This window comes from Microtus ochrogaster, chromosome 5 (genome assembly GCF_000317375.1).
Source record: "Microtus ochrogaster isolate Prairie Vole_2 chromosome 5, MicOch1.0, whole genome shotgun sequence".
NCBI lineage: Eukaryota > Metazoa > Chordata > Mammalia > Rodentia > Cricetidae > Microtus > Microtus ochrogaster.
In genome coordinates, this window is record NC_022012.1 from 68,246,317 (window position 1) to 68,263,368 (window position 17,052).

Consider the following 17,052-nt stretch of genomic DNA (forward strand, 5'->3'; position numbering starts at 1 on the left):
TATACACCTATTGGTACAGACATATAGAATCTGGTGTTGAAAGACATTCAAAACAGTGCCAAGTCCAGCCTCACTCCTAATGCAGGAGTATCTTCTCATATCAATTGCTTCATCCAAAGATAAAGTAAGAATCTTAACTTCAGTGAACATCTGACAAATTAAAGTGTCCATCCACCAATAAACAAAGAAAGACAGAGCATCTTGTATATGATCCCACACCAAGGTTAACAGTATTGGTAGTTCAATTTCTGGTCATTATCTATGGGGTAAAACCCTGAGTTAAAGAGATAATCACTAAAACTTTCAAATCAGTTTCTCTGTTGCCAAGACTTAGGGAATATTTAAGGAACCTGAATATGTCTGGAATAATAATTTCCCTAATTATAGTCAGCTCTTGAATTAAGAATTAATTGTGTTACCTAGTATAACTACCGAGTTAAACAAGTCATAAGCCACACATGTTAGCAAAACCAAAGAGTTTCTAGAACTTTCAAGCTGTCTAAGATTTTTAGAGGCATGGTTTTCTTACATTTGAAAGGATTTTAAAGAGCCCGTCAAGGTGTCCCATTCCTTAGTTTTTCAAATAACAACTCTGTTACCAGATTCAAGTTTAGTTTTTAAATTTTCTTGTGGAGTGTATTTCTAAGATTGCATGACTTCATTTCTTGGAAGTTTTCTAAAGATCAAATAGAAAATTACTTCAAAATATTTTACATTTGTTTATTTTCGTGCCTATGCATTTGGGGATATATGGGTGCCCACTGTGGAACGTGTGTGGAGATCAGAGGACAACCTACGGGGGTCTGTTGTCTCTTTCCACTGTGTAGGTTCTAGGGATCAAACTCAGATAGTCAGGCTTGGCAGATAATGCCTTTACCCACTAGCAAAAAAAAAAAATACTTATATTTCAATAGAATAAAACTAACTTTCTTCCTATTGGCACTTCTAGATCCATTCATCACTTTAAAAATATCTAACAAATTTATAAGAGGAATTTAAAGTCATCTCCCTTTCCCTGGATCTTGAAACACTGTACTATCTCATTACTTTAGGATTGATTTTAATACCACTCACCAAAGGGTTCCAGTTAAGGCTTTAAAAACAAAAATAAAGAAGCAGTGACATCATGGGATTGTATAGAAATGAGTAAGTCACCATGAGCGTACTACCCTTTAGTTTTCTAGTTACACTGACTACAGTCAGATATTTCAAGAAGCTAGAAACCACTTCAGAGGTGTCACCTTAGTCATATTTTTTTGAGATTTTATTGAACACAGTTAAGAAATCAGAATTAAATTTCCTTATCAGGGGATAGAGGGAAATGAACAGAGAAAGATACTTCACCATTGTAAGGCAGAAGGTGGAGGCATGGACACGGGCACACTTTATATTTCAGTGATGATTTAAGGGGCTAGCTAGTGAAAACTTTAACTAGGAGTCTCTAATATAGAGAATCTGGGCAAAGATTTAACACTAGTTTTTCAAATTCTTTTGATCTGAAATAATTTTAAAAGAAAAATATTGAACAGTTACAAGTCCTTGATTAGTGCCTTCTTTTACTATATAATTTCAAAACAAATATTCTGAATGAAGAAATTATTATGGCACAACACCTTCCTTTTTCTAAAGCATCCTTTAAATGTGGATTTGTGGAAAATAAAATAAGTCTAACTTAAAATATGGACCCATGTTACCAAAAATGCTTAATTTAAGGTTTCCATGTTATTTCAACTTAAAGTCTTGTTAAAAGTAGGAAATTCTGCTTTATGGTGTGATGGATTTCAGGGTGGATGTAAGGAAAGCTGTGGACTTTCCCACTTCAGAGGGCTTTCAAAATAGAAAAGACTCCCTGTCTATCACTTAATTTCTTTGTAAATGTACAAGCATTCGCTTTATGGTTTTTTTTTGAGATAGGTTTTCTCTGTGTAGTTCTGGCTGTCCTGGAATTCACTCTGTAGGCCAGGCTGGCCTCAAACTCAGAGATCTGCCTGCTTCTGCCTCCCAAATGCTGGGATTAAAGGTGTGTGCCACTACTGCCTGGCTAAGCATTCACTTTTAACATAATTCTGTGATGCAAGTGAAGGCAGAAGAAACAGATGACCCATAAAATAAGGAACATGCCCTTTATGGTTCCTAAGAGGATGGGACAAATTAACTCGTGAACGCTTTCTTTTCATGGTTGTGAGAAGCTGTCTCATTGATGTTTTATGGGTTGTTGTTGGTATTAGTAGACATACTGGATGTGGCAGGCTCTTACTAAAGTTACTAGAATGGAATGTCTGTTAGGAGGTGACATGAATCACGGTCTAACATTTTTTTACAGATAAGATTAGAAAGACCTCTACACCAAGATAAAATCTCAAACATACTGAAAAGGGAAGACTTTATTTTGGCAACAGATTTTTATTATATTCTGTTGTACTTTATACAAAAGGATATGTATAACAAAAACACAAGTTAAGATCTATCCTACTGGAACACACTATGAACCCACCACTCAAGCACTAGACTATTAGCAGTATCACCAAAACTACCTAAGTGCTTCTTTCTGGTCCTGCCTCCAGCTGGGCCTCCACTGTTACTAGGAATAGCCACTGGCTGGCTTTTTCATTCATCTGTTCTAATGCTTCTTCTTTCTGCCTCTTGTCCTGGCATACTAATTATTAGAGGCAGCTCTCTACTTGTGACTCTCATCCTGATCTTGTGTAATAGTTGTTCGGTCATCTTCATAGTCAACATTTATCTGTTCATCCTGTGATAATTGAGATGTCTGTTTCAACCTCCCATGATGATAAGTTGTATCAAAAAAAACTTGGCATAATCTTTTGTCTCAAGACAAAACACCCCTCAACAAAATAGGGGCCGAGAAAATGTCCTCAACTTAATAAAGAACATTTATATAAAATGTAGAACCATCAGTATATTTAATGGTGAAAAACTAGATAGTTTCATTTTTAAATTTAATTTAATTAATTTTTTAAAAAAGAAAAACTATCTTTTTTCATTTTACATACAAATCCCAGTTCCCAACCCCTCCCCTCCTTCCATTCCCTCCATCTATCCCCCACCCCACCCCACCCACTCCTCAGAAAGGGTAAAGCACATTGCTTTGGGGTAAGGTCCAAGGGCTTCCCTACTATATCTAGGCCGAGAAAGATATCCATCCAAAGAGAGTAGGTTCCCAAAAACCCAGTATAAGCAGTAGGGACAAATCCTGGTGCCACTGTCAGTGGCCCTGCAGTCTGCCCCAGCCATACAACTTTCACCCACATTCAGAGGGACTAGTTTGAACCTATAATGTTTCCTTCCCTGTTTGGCTGTAGTTGGTGAGCTCCCATTAACTCCCGTACACTGTTTCAGTGGGTGAACCCATCATGGTCTTGTCATCTTTGCTCATATTCTCACTCCTCCCATTCTTCAGCTGGATTTTGCTGCAGGTCTCTGCCTCTGTTTCTATCAGTTGCTGGATGAAGGTTCTATGGTGACATTTAAGATATTCATCAATCTCCCTACAGGGTAAGGCCAGTTCTGGTACCCTCTCCTCTATTGTTTAGGATCTTGGCTGGGCTGGTGGAAATGCAAACTTGTACAACCACTCTGGAAATCAGTATGGCAGTTTCTCAGAAAATTGGGAATCAACCTACCTCAGGACCTAGCAATACCACTCTTGGACATACACCCAAAAGATGCTCAAATCATATTACAAGGACATTTGTTCAACTATGTTCACAGCATTATTTGTAATACCCAGAACCTGGAAACAACCTAGATGCTACTCAAAAAGAATGGATAAAGAAAATGTGGTACATTTACACACTGGAGTACTACTCATTGGAAAAAGAAAACCACAATGACATCTTGAAACTTGCATGCAAATGCATGAAACTAGAAAAAACCATCCTGAGTGAGGTAACCCAGACCCAGAAAGATGAACATGGTATGTACTCACTCAGAAGTGGATACTAGCTGCAAAGCAAAGGATAATGAGCCTATAGTTCATGATCCTAGAGAAGCTAAGTAACAAGGTGACCCCTAAGAAAAACATTCATAGATCCACCTGGAAAGGGGAGATAGATAAAATTGCCTGACAAAATTGGGAGCATGGGGGTGGGGGAAGATGGGAAAGTAGAAGGAGAAGAGGATTGAGAAGAGAACTTGAGGGAATGGGATAGTCAAGACAGAGGAAGGACAGAGATGAGAGCAAGGAAAGAGATATTTTGATTGAGGCAGCCATTATTGAAATAGCAAGAAACCTGGCATTAGAGACACTTTCATTTTTAGCACTGAAAAAAAAAAGATGAGATGTTCCCTACTGTTATTCATTTGTAATGAATTTGTCAGTGTAGCCCTTGACTCCATTACCTTTATCTATAAATATTAAGTTATTTTATTTGCTTTTCTCTTTTGTCACACTGTCTTATTACTAGATCTTTTTAATAAGTGTCTTGAAGTTGGATAATGCTAGCCTTCCATCTTGTCCTCTTTGAATAGTTAACTATCCTGGGTCTGCCGCTTTTCCACATCCACCTTTAAATCTGTTCGCTGACAGCTACAAAGTGCTTTACTAGAACGTTTGTTATCTCATTGAGTCTACAGATCAAGTTTGAAGTGTCATTCTAATGTACCAAGTCTTCCTATCCATGCACTGTTCCTCCATTTGTTTAGATCTCATTTGATTTGCTAAATCAAAAGCTAAACTGTGGCTTATAAAGAATATATTCTCACAAAGATACTGAAGACCGTCTCTTTCACCCCTGCTCCCTCATTGATACTGTGTGTTCTTAATGTTAATTTCCATTGGCTTGTTTCTAGTATGAAGGTGTTCCTGCAACTTTATAGTAATTTCTTGCTGGTCTTAGGAAGCTTCATGTTTGGACTGAGGAGAACTCTAGAGATTCTACAATAATTATTTCATTTCTTCCTTCCCAGTCCATTCTATTCGATTAAATTTGCTAATATTTTGTTGAATGTTTTGCAGCCATGCTCATAAGGGTCCGCTTTGTGGTTCTCTTTTCTTATAAAGTCTTTATATAGTTTTGGTATTTGGATAATGATAGCCCCATAAAATAAATTAATGTTCCCCTCATTATACTTTATGGAATAGAATGTGAAGAATTTATATGTTTGATACAAGTCACCAGTGGTAACATCTGGATTTGATGCTTTTAAGTTTATTAATTACCAGTTAAATTTCTTGAGTACATTTAGGCTTATTTAAATTTATTTTTCCTTGTTTAAGTTTTAACTGTTTGTGAATTTAAAAGAATTTGTTCATTTCACTTAAATTATCAAATTTGTGGTTCCATGGTTGTTCATAATACATTTAAATTATCTTTTCACTGTCCATGGGCATAGTAGCTTCTTTTTTCATTCCTAATACAATAATTTGGAATTAATCATTTTGGCTGTTTGGTACTCTTATTTGTTTTATTTATTTAATTTTTAAGGAACAGCCTCTGATTTTATCATTTAAAAAATTTTAGTTCATTTCTGCTATAATTTTTAAAAATTTTCTTCTGTTTATTCTAGACTTAAATAGTTCTTCATTGTGTTTTCCTAAAACAGAAGCTTAGATTTTTTATTATATGCATTCAATATCATTTTGATGTTTTATTTTTATTTAGTTCAAAATGTTTTCACTTTCTCTTGAGATTGTTTTCATTGGCAGTGGTGTAGTTTAGAAATACATTGTTTAACCTCCAAGTATTGCAAGAGGGTGGACTGTCTAGCTATCTTTCTGTCCTAGTTCAATACCCCTGTGGTCTGAAAGTATATTTGTCTTATTTCTACTGTTTGGAATTTGTTAAATGGTGTCTATAGTCCTGGATGTGGTCCATCTTGCCGGCTGTCCTCTGAGCATCCTGCTGTGCTGAGTGGAGTTTATTTTACTGTTCCTAGAACTAGCACCAGCATTTGCCACTAGAGAAAAACCTAGATTTTGTATTTTCTTTTAGCTCTCTATTCATTCTTACAGCATTGTTCTTTTCTATTATTAAAAGTTACAGCTGTAAGGATATCTGTTCCTAGTATTTCTCTTTCATGCTATAATATTTCATATTATAATAAAGCAGAGGTTGGAAAAATGTCTTTAGAAATGATAGTTTATTCGTGTAGAAATTCCTAAGAAATTCACAAAAATAAGATTAGAAATTTAACAAAGTCTTAGGACATAAGACCAATATATAAATCAAAAATCACTGGAAGTTGAAATTTAAATATACACTTATAATGTGCATATATGCATATATACATATTTGTCCATGATCTAGTTGCATTATGACAAAAAGAATCTTACAGGACATCATTTCCTTCACTGATGAAATAAAACTCTTGTGTAACTTGACTACTTCCAGCAGCAACTACTAACCTCTTAAAATACAGAAATTTAAAAATACTTGCTTAAAGAAACATCTGAAAAGGGAAGAGCTATGTATCATGCTTACAATGCAATACCTCATAAGAGCAAGGGACCTGCACAGCTCTCTCTAACATCCTTCCCTGTGAAATAAATTGGCAATCATAAATGGAACAATTTGGAACTAAATGGGGGGGGGAATGATTAAGCAGAGATTTTGTTTTATAGAAAGAGAAAAAGCCTGTGTTTATTAAAGGGCTATTCTAAATCTGGAATTGTCTGTAAGTACTACTGAAAACTCACAGAAGACGTGTCCTCTGCTGTTCTGGGACTTATAATAATATTTCACAGACTAGATTACTTTCAGGAAAGTTAAATGATGTAAGACAGTCTGTGATTTAGTGCCAAGATGGACAGCAGAGATAAGAATTCCAAATGTTCTCTACAGAGAGGGGAGGACTGGTGGGATAGTGTGGCTGAAATGTTAGAAGGATACTCCAGGAAAGAAGAACTGAGGAGGGAGGATGACCTGGGGTAGGGCACGGGAGGTGGAAGGCAGAAACTCTATCCCTAATAAAATGATTCTGCTGGCATGGCAGCCCCTCTTGGTTGACTGCGGTCCCTTTCTGAGGACCATCTGACATCCTGGCTCAAGTGTGGCAGAGAAGAAAGAAAGCCAAATTTAGCTTCACTCCCCATTGTCAAGGCTCTGTCCATCCAGAAAGTTTGCAGGATTGGGCTTCCTCTCGCTCCTTAGCACCAGCCCCTACCTCAACATTATCCTCAGGGTAGGAAGTGAACATTCAGGGAAGACAGGCCCAGGAATCATGGAAATCCATAAAAACAATAGTGAGTAAATCCAAAAATACATAAAAAGCAGCCAGAGTCATAGAAAATAGGAAGTCATGCCAGCGGAGAAACAATTTTCAGTGTTACCAGCCAATCCCACATTTACAAAGACCAAAGATAAAACTGGGTGAAAATGCCATGGGAAGATGTTCACAATGATACATAATGATACATACATAGTCACTAAAAGAGTGCTAGAAAAGTATGTTTAAAGTTCTTTTAAAGTATAAGAAGCCCCAAAGCAATCTCAGAGATCTGATGTTTTAAATAGATAGAGAAGAAACTCACAGATTAAAGGCAAGGAAACAGGGAGGGAGAAACTACATCTGAGCAATAAATGACTAGAGAAAACATTCAAGGACGAGAGCTGAGGGAAGAGAGGGAAAGAGAGAGCATGAAGACAAAGAGAAACCTCCATCTCCCGGGAGAACTCAATGGAAGACCCGCCATTCTGAGTTACTCTGACTTAATAATGAGCTCCTTTTCTTTTCTCAGCATGGAAATATGCTAGAAAAAGCAAGATCATTTAGCAAACAGAAAGTCTGGGACATGAAAACAGGCAAACAAAAGTTGACAGCCATATACAATGATTATGCTACGAGCACTCTTAATTCACTGTAGGCTTGAGTCATGCTCTTGGCTTGGGCAGCCTCTACATCTTGCTAATACTACCCCCAGCAGAGAAGGAACTGCAGGAGTGTGCTGATGTTTGGTAGTGTCATACTGATATTCGTAAGTTTGTGTCCTTGGTCTGTAAGAGTCTGAGAAGCTCTGCAAAGAAATAGAAAAATAAAGACCTGGAGCTAGACCCTGGACATCAGCAGTCTTAGGATGTATGTAGGCAACATACCCAAAGGACTTGGGAGGGGTCCATGGGGCTCGGGATATGCTTTCTTCTTTATAATACCTAACAAGTCTCTATTTGCATTGGTATCAGTGCCATCCTGTATGTGTTTGCTTGTCTGTGAACCTCAAAATTTCCCTGTATGGTTTCTTCTTTTTCTTTTCCAAAAATCTGAACACAGCTTAACTCAGGACTGTGCCTCTTAGACATGGGCTTCTACGGTCTCTTTTCATTAGCACCCTCCTTCCTTCCCGCCTTCTCTTTGTTTCTTATCTCTTTCTCCAGTATTTGTTGAGAGTCTCCTATCTTCTAGACACTGTGCTCACTAGGGTCTCCTAGATTTGTTTTCCTTCTTCTCTAGGCCAAGTGCATTATGTCTCTCAGTCTAAACAGATCTGTCTGTCTCTGGCATATGATCCCATCAATAAGAGGGCCAAAGAGGGTCCTGACTCACCATTCCAACAGACAAAGACCAGGGCTTCCATATCCATATCACATCATGTGCAAATAGTTTTTAAGAGGGAATAAATGACTCCTGAGACCAAATCACTCGTAGAAAGCAGGCTTGGGTAAAGCAATCCCAATTCTGTACAATCTACTGTCCCATAATTCCTAACTATGCTACTGGCATCTTAAAGAAACCATTAAGTAGGTGGCCTTAATGGCATGGTGAAGGACAGCTTCTGAGACTCTGTTGGAACAACACGGCATCAAAGCCAGGCACACACACCAGTGTCAGTTGTAGCACAGCCCCAAACTGGAAGAAACCAGGCCTGCCATCGTGTTGCAGGAGAAGGCAATGGGAACTGCTACTGGTCCTGGTTAATGTTCATTTCTTCCTGTTCCACTTTCTATAAACAAGGTAATGCCTATACAAGCTCATTACTGTAAACTGAGCACATTTAAATTGGTAGTAAAACCGGAGTATTTACTCTAGTGCGTGTATAAAGTGCCTCGTCCAAGGTTTTGGAAATGTTTCAAGTTTTGAAACCAAGCAGCTGGCAGCTTTACAAGCCAAACCTTACACTGAAATCCCTCACTCTGGAAAGTCTTTTGGTGTCCCGTGTCAGGTAGTACCATTCAGCAGACATTCATCTCCTCCCGCCCCTTGGATTCTTTTGCCATAAATTTGCATTCACGGGCTCTTATAACTCTTCCAGCACTATGGGCTCCAATGGCTGTTGATTAAATGTATGTATCCTGTGCATTCAATCTGACTTTCATTATGGTCACTTCGTAAAACCGCCATGGGCCGGACAAGCGATGACACATAGCAAGAATCTGGAATCCCTGCAAAGTCTCAGATGAGATCTTTTTTTCTCTTTCTCCCTCTTTATTAATAGTGACCATTCTGTGGCCTAGCTCTAAATCAGCCAATGTATTTGACAGCAAATGTTCCTATCTATGGATTATATATAACCCGTCCTAAACACCAGATGAAAAAGGGATAACCCCAAGAAAGGAAGGGCTTGCTTCCATGTAAATCATGTTACAAATTGGACAACACCCAGAGAGTTCATTGTTCGCCCTCAATTGTGAAGGCCATTCCCATTTACTATTCCCCTGGAATGGATGTTAATTAAGGCCGACCAAGACCATAAATCACCCTGAGAGTTTTACAATGTAATCCAGCATTAAGCATATGTATTTAAATAAAAAGTAACTTATTAACCACTAGTGCTTTTCCAGAAGTTGCTGAGGCCATTTCTTTATAATAGAGGCATGTCACTTTCATTTTTGAGGAGAGGAAATGAAAGAAGTATTATCTTCTTAAAAGGGTAATAGGATAGTTAAGGAATTCATGACACTTTATTAGGAGGAAAAGAAGAACTGAAAAGAATGAGGAAAAGAAGCAAGCAAAAAAGTTAGAGGAGACAGTTGACACCTATTTCTTATCTCCTTTATCATTACTTCTTCATTTAGTCTCAAGCATTTACTATGCATCTATTCTCGCTAGGCACCATGTGAGGCACTAGTAGGTAAGACCAGCCCTGCTCTTAACATTAAGTGTTCAATGCTGTGGCTGGGGAGACCAGCCTAACTGTGGCCTTAGTAATACAATGTTTAGCAATACTTAGAAGTATTCTTTAATTATCCCCTATGCATCTAGGCACATGCTTACACAATGATATATCCATGTGTGTGCATGTTCATGTATACAGACATATGTGTGTGCACAGTGACCATGTGATCATTGAGGCCGGCAGACTCCTTTCTCAGGCATCCTCCACAATTTTTTTGCAGTCAGGGTCTTTTACTGTACTAGAGCTTACCAAGAAGGGTTGATTGGCTGGCCAGTAAGTGCTAGGGATCCACCTGTTCCTGCATCTCCAATGCTGGGATTATAAATTCATACCACCATGCTTAGCTTTATTTTATATGGGTTCTGGGGATCAACTCACATCCCTATGTTTGCAAATCCAGCACTTTATTAGATGAACTATTTCCACAACCCCAACCAAAATGATGTGTTTTATATTCAAATTGTATACAATAATATCAGAGAGGTAATTTGTGTGCTTCACTGAAATCCAAGCAGAGCAAGCACACCTGCCTGACAGAAGGCAAGAGGCACTCAAGGATTTGGGGCTTTGTCAAAGAAAGCCTTTCTTTTTGAGCCCACAATTTCAGAGGCAGGACTTCTAAGGCTCATGTTTTCAGGAACTGGGCTAAGAATCTAGATGCATGGTTCTGATGACACTTTGCAGAGCAAAGCAACCTGCAGAGACATAAATAATAGTCTAGGGAAGTTCTTTGTTTTAACCCAAAGTATATGGATAATAGCAATCCAGAAAAATAATCCAGAGCCGTTAGTATGATTAGTTACCCACAATGTACTAAGAACTTTCACTATTTCATTTGATTTATATAACAAATCTGTGATGTAGACACTGTTTTACTTTCCCATAGAATAAACTATGGTTGTGTTACAAGCCCAAACTCATGCCACAAATAACTCACATAATAGAAACTTGAATGTAGGTCTACTGGACAAAAGTTTTTCCATTCTACTCAGCATTCCTGGGTTTCCTCCTTTTCTCTGCCAAGCTGACAGCCTAAAAAGATCTATGTTCTGTCCAGTCCAAGGCAGTAGGAAATAGTATAACTAGGGAACTCACTGTAAAATCAAATATATAAACTGATTATCAAGGGAATAATGAAATCTAACATTGACTCACATGGTTCTAGACACTTGTGATAGGTTGACAGTTTAATACTCAGGACTGTCACAGGAATGAGTTCTTTCTGTTCTACAGATGAGGAAGCTGAGGCTCAGGAATAAAGAACCTACAAGCAGCCAGGAATGCAATAGATATGGAGTCTAAAACGTCAGCAACCAGACACCTTCCCTTAGTATGAGTGTTGTATTGGAAACAGGGCATGCATGGTCTGAGTGGCATTGTACTACCCTAAGCAAGTTAACCTCTGTGTTTCTTCCTCTTTGATCTGGCATAGTCAATCCTTCTAGACTTCATCCATGCCTAATCCAGAGCACTGATGTAGAATACTGCCATTTCACTATGAACTCCAGACATCATATTTTCCATCAAGTACATGTCCATACCTAAATACAGATGGGAAGGGGTGCCTCTGGGAACAACCAGCAATTGTGTTAATGGCAGATAGTGCCCTAAATTCTGTAGTCCTAAGTTCCTCCACAAATTCATTCAACCGCTCATCAAAACAGCATAATGCAGGTGGCTTACAAACAACAGAGAAAAAGTTCTCTCAGCTCTGATAGCTAGGTCAAGGTTCAGCATCTAGTGAGGATTCACGTTCTGGTTCACAGCTGACACCTTCCTCTTCGTACTCTCACAGCAGAATAGAAGTGTGAGGTTTCTTTTATAAGGACATAGTCCACTCATGGGAAACTCTGTTTAATCACTTCTCAAAGATTTCATCTTGGTAATGTAATAGGATTGCAACATAAAAAACCGGGGAGCCATATAGACATTCAGACAGTATAGCACTCTTGGTCCTCCCAAATTCCATATTAAAACTACAGCAATTCTTAAACAAAACAAACTTTTATGAGCCAAAATATTTTAATATGCTGTTCCCTTTCTTTACTTGTTAAAGTATTAAAGTAATGGTGACCTTTTCAAGCACAGTTCAAATACAAGCTCTGGGAAAGACTTCCCAAGCTCCTCAGCCATCTGCACCTACCTATCACACTATCCTGCATTACGTCTATCAGTGTTCCTACTATGCTGTTTGCTCCTAAGGACAACTATACCATCTTTATTTTTATAGCGATCTGAAAATAGAACCCTGGCCTTAGTAGGTGCTCAATAAATGTTTGCTCTGTGTTGATACTGCATAAGTAGTAGGAACTTCTTCCAGTAGGAACTATAATAATGTGTTAATTAAATAATAATATATTAATAACTATAATAATTTAAGGTTCTTAGAACCCTAGAGACATTCTATCTCACCTTTGAGACAAGCTGTCCCTTAATCAGCATCTCACTTATGCTGCTTTGCTTATTTTCTCCTTTCATCTCGTCTAAATCCAAACTCCTATTTTATGGCACACTATAGGACATTGGTCTGTATAGTTCTCATCTAAACTAAGACATACTGTTTTAAACCAAAATATGACTTTAAATAAATCTTGTGACCACCAAAACAATGTAATTAGTGTCCTAAAAACAATGCTGGTATCTTGTGGGTTTTTTGTTTCGTTTTTCGAGACAGGATTTTTCTGTGTAGCTTTGAAGCCTGTTCTGGAACTCACTCTGTAGACCAGGCTGGCCTCAAACTCACAGAGATCCGCCTGCCTTTTTCTCCTAAGTGCTGGGATTAAAGGCGTGCGCCACCATCCCTGGCAGTGCCAGCATCTTGTTAAAGCCCTTAGGAAAAATGATTCACAGGCTCTCATGAGTGACACACAGCCTGGGACGCCAGATGAGAACGGCTTTCCACAGCTGACCACCACCAACTGTGTACGGTAGCCAGTTTACAGTTTAGATGTGACACACTGTGTCTTATGGGTTTATTCATAAGGAGATAATACTTTAGGACATTTTTTGATAGCATTGTGGAAGGACAGAACAGGGAAGAGAAGAAGCAGAAGGAACAACACCTGGCAAGTGACTCTGTTTTTCCAGCTTTCAGTGTCTTCCTGAGAGTCTGAGTCTTGGCAACCAAAGGAAGGCTAATGTATAACATTTGTGACAAGAAAATCTTTCCCATCCATTGACAGACACTTCCTATATGAATTTTTGGATAAGTTTTTAAATTACACTTTAGGAATCTACTATCAACTAACTGGGAAACGTTGCTTGTGATCAAACATGTTGTCATTTCTGCTAGCCTTGGCATTTTCATTCTCTTTACATCTGAGATCCCAAAGAGCAAAAACAGCCACCAGTGGGTGCTTGGTATGATGTCTTATCAGAGGCCGTGATAAGGCACAATGTTCTGTTCGCTAAGTGTACTTCGAGGTTTCACCGCCATTTAGACAACAGTGCTGAATTCATGTTCTGCCTTCTGTATTCACAAGGAGCTTGTGCCATTTCCCCATTATATCTTGGTTTTAATATGTAATCAATGATTATAAAGACATCATAAAGAATGATAAAATTTAAGTAGAAGAGTTCTAAAACAAGTCACCTGGGACCCTGTCCCACACTTCTCCCAGGAAAACTGACTTTTGTTTCTGGTGTGTAACGATCTGTATGGCTATGGTAAGCTAGTACTCTGACAGTCAGGCTTACTAAAGCTTTATTTCAGTATCTACTCATGAATATCTTTGTCTAGTCTAAATATTAACAGAGGCTGGGTTTGGCTAGGAAGAGATAGTTACAGAGCTGGAAGGGGCTTTAGGCAACCTACACATAAAATCCAACCATTTGTCAATGGCTGTGTGCTCCCAGTGAGTGGCAGAATAGAAGCCAGAACCACACCAGTGCTTTTCCTATATCTAATTTTTCTGATGTCCACTTGGAAAGCAGGCTGGATAGCCAATAAGGTATGTAAACTGTTCTTCTCTGCTTCTTCCACAGTTTGTTAGAAGCCTTGATGTAGTCCCTTAGAAATTGTTCAACACGAGGAATTTTACATCTAAGGCCCTTTGTCTTCCAACACAACCAGCGCAGGAAGGCAGTAACTTCACATTTCCTTTTCAAAGGCACAATATGTTAGAGAAACAGTGGATTACCTTAGGAAATGTGACACAATTTTAAATGAGGAGCTGGGACATTTTCACGAGTGTCCCTATGTGTGGAAGAACTACTGCCAGGGAGCAGAGAACAGCTGAGTATGATGAGCCTCTGAGAGAAAATTCTTTCTCTGGGTCCTCTAAAAAATAGCTGTGTGCTCGTAAAACCACGAACCTCAATACAGAAGCTAGAAGGAGAGACTTCAAAAGCAATCTTATCATAATGACTTGGCCCAGAACTGGCTTGGGATGACTGGAAGAAAATGGGACTACTCAACTTTGACTGCATTTAGGAGCTGATTGACTACATCTGAGTGGGTGAGTGCCTTTTACACTCCCCTCCTCTATAGAATCTGGGCATCCAAAGCTGAGCAAGAGAAACACATCAATTGCCAAAGTGTTTATGAGCCAGTCACAGCTGTTTGGCAACAGTTCCCTTCCTGGCCAAGGGAATGAAAATAAAAATTCACATTGGCACTTTACTAGAGACACTCAGCGAAGAGCATCTAAAAAACTCTGTACTGAAGTATAATTCCCTTCTGTAAATATTTTACAGCATCCTAGAAGCTCAGCACCTGGGAAGGAAATGGCACATAAAATTCTTTCCTTTCAGAAATACTACCTTCCCAGAGGTATGCTTGCAGGATGCCAATAAGGACAATGCAGCACAGTGAAGGCGTTCTGCCAATCAGAAGTGCCCCTTCCCAAATCATAAAGGAACAGACAACTCATAGTCGCCAGGAGAGATGTTCAGATATGCAAGTGGAGAACATGGCTATGCTACCAGGCTAACCAGGAAGACCACAAACATGTGTGTGAAAGTCAATTCAAGACAATCGTGCTGCTCTATGCAACTGTATTTGCTAAGAGACCACTAGAGTGAGAAGTTAGGGAGATGCCTCATACAGTAAAACAGCTGCTGCACAAGCATGAGGACCTGAGTTGGAATCGCTAGCACTCATGTAAAAGCCAGATGCACGGTTTGTGTCTGTAAGTTCGGTATGGGGGAAGGTTGGGCGGAGACAGGTGGATGCCTGGAACACACTGGTCGGTCAGTACAGCCAGTCTGAGAGCTCTAGGTTCACTAAGAGACTGTCTGAAAAAATAAAGTGCAGAATAACTGAGGAAGACATCAAAGTGGCCCTCTGGCCCTCCATATATGAGCATATGCATGCGCGCGCGCGCACACACACACACACACACACACACACACCGCGTGCTAACTGCAAGGTAAATGTAGAGTTGCTTTACTTATCCAGACTTGATGACTGTTAGGAGAGTTGTACCTAACGTATGCAAAACAAAGTAAAGTAGGAAATACACCAAGGACTGAAGTAATTAACCTTGAAAGCACTTTTTAAAATCTTTATTGTAGAACACCCTAGAAAGGGACTACCAGAACTAAAGGTCTCCCTATAACTATCAGTCTGCCTGTCCCCAAAAATCCATTGCAACTTAGCAAGTTACTTCTTTAAGCTTTGCTTAAAGCTTAAAGCCTCTTCCATAAAAAGGGCAAGAATGACTCATCTACCTTACTAAGCCGGTAAGCCATTAATGAGATAGAGTATCTATGTGCCTAAGGCTTAAAATGAAAGGGTCCTCTCTCTAAGTACCTTGAAGAAAGGTCTCAGAGATCCATTTAATTTCTCCTACATCCTATGATAACAAACAACATGAGAAAAATACCCAAAAGATACAGTCAGTAAACCATGTTCGTCGGTAAAGGGGGACAGAATAAATGTTCAGATCGGCTATCAACATGACACATTATCCTAATGATTGTGATAGATTGGTTTTTAATCTCATCAGTTGCTGGGAAGAATACTCAGCAGTACGCTTTAGCCATGCAAGCTGCCTCACTTAACCAGTTCTGCAGCCGCTCTGGAGGGCGAATCAGGCTTAGCACCCTTTTCAGCTCACAGCACAGTTGCCATGACTACAGTATAGACAGAGGTAGTCATGAATTTTCTGACTGGGAAATCTGAACTCTGAGTGAGGAATTCTCTAAACAGTAGGTATGGATAGGATTTAGGTGGAAGTCATTTCCTATCCTCAATCAATCCTTGACACAGGCTGCCGTGTTATATTTCAATAATAGAAAGCTTTGCTATGTTTCTAGTAAATGCTTTAAATTATGTGCATTAAACAAACCCTGCAGTATGCAGTGCTGTGGGGAGTTAAATATTACTTAGTTTGCCACTGAACTGCAATTGAATCATCACTGGGGAGCCCCAGTTAGTGCATCAGTAAGCAGACCTATCAGTCTGCACACCAAGCAGTTCTCTGAAGACTTACTGTGCGTAGACATCTCTACTTGTAGGTCTACCAGCTGTCTTGGTGAAAGTACTTGATTGGAGCTTTATGAACAAGAGGCAAGCACTGGTGGCCATCACAGCACAGTGTTCTGTGAAGTTAGAGCCTTTGGGCATTACAAAGGCAGCAAAAGTCTTTTTAGCTTTTAGAGACAGTATCTCAGCTTACTTTACTGATAGCTAAGAGTCTAAAAATACAAAGTTAAAAGTTGATAGTGAAGCTCAGGTCTTTGATCAAACCTCCTCTAGAAATATCTACCTGTGTAACTGAGACAAAAGTGAGGACTTCCATTCTATACTTTGCTTCTCACTAAAGCATTTGACTAAGAAGTAAGAAGTGGTAAAACACACACTCTCTCCTCTTTCTCTTCTCTCCCCCCGATGGTATCATGTGTGTGTGTGTGTGTGTGTGTGTGTGTTTGTGTGAAAAACACCTAGATGACTGATGGTGTTTTTCTCTTTAAAGTTTATGTTTTGGTATTACAGAGGCATGACCTTTGTTCAATAAATATGATAGTTTATTGACAAA

At 39.0% G+C, this 17,052-nt stretch overlaps 1 protein-coding gene across 1 annotated transcript in view; it reads right to left on the reverse strand.

Annotated features, from left to right (window-relative positions):
• The window catches only part of Aldh1a2 (aldehyde dehydrogenase 1 family member A2), a 75,630-nt gene that overhangs the window by 39,653 nt on the left and 18,925 nt on the right, over nt 1-17,052 (reverse strand). The gene's annotated exons all lie outside the window — the stretch shown is intronic.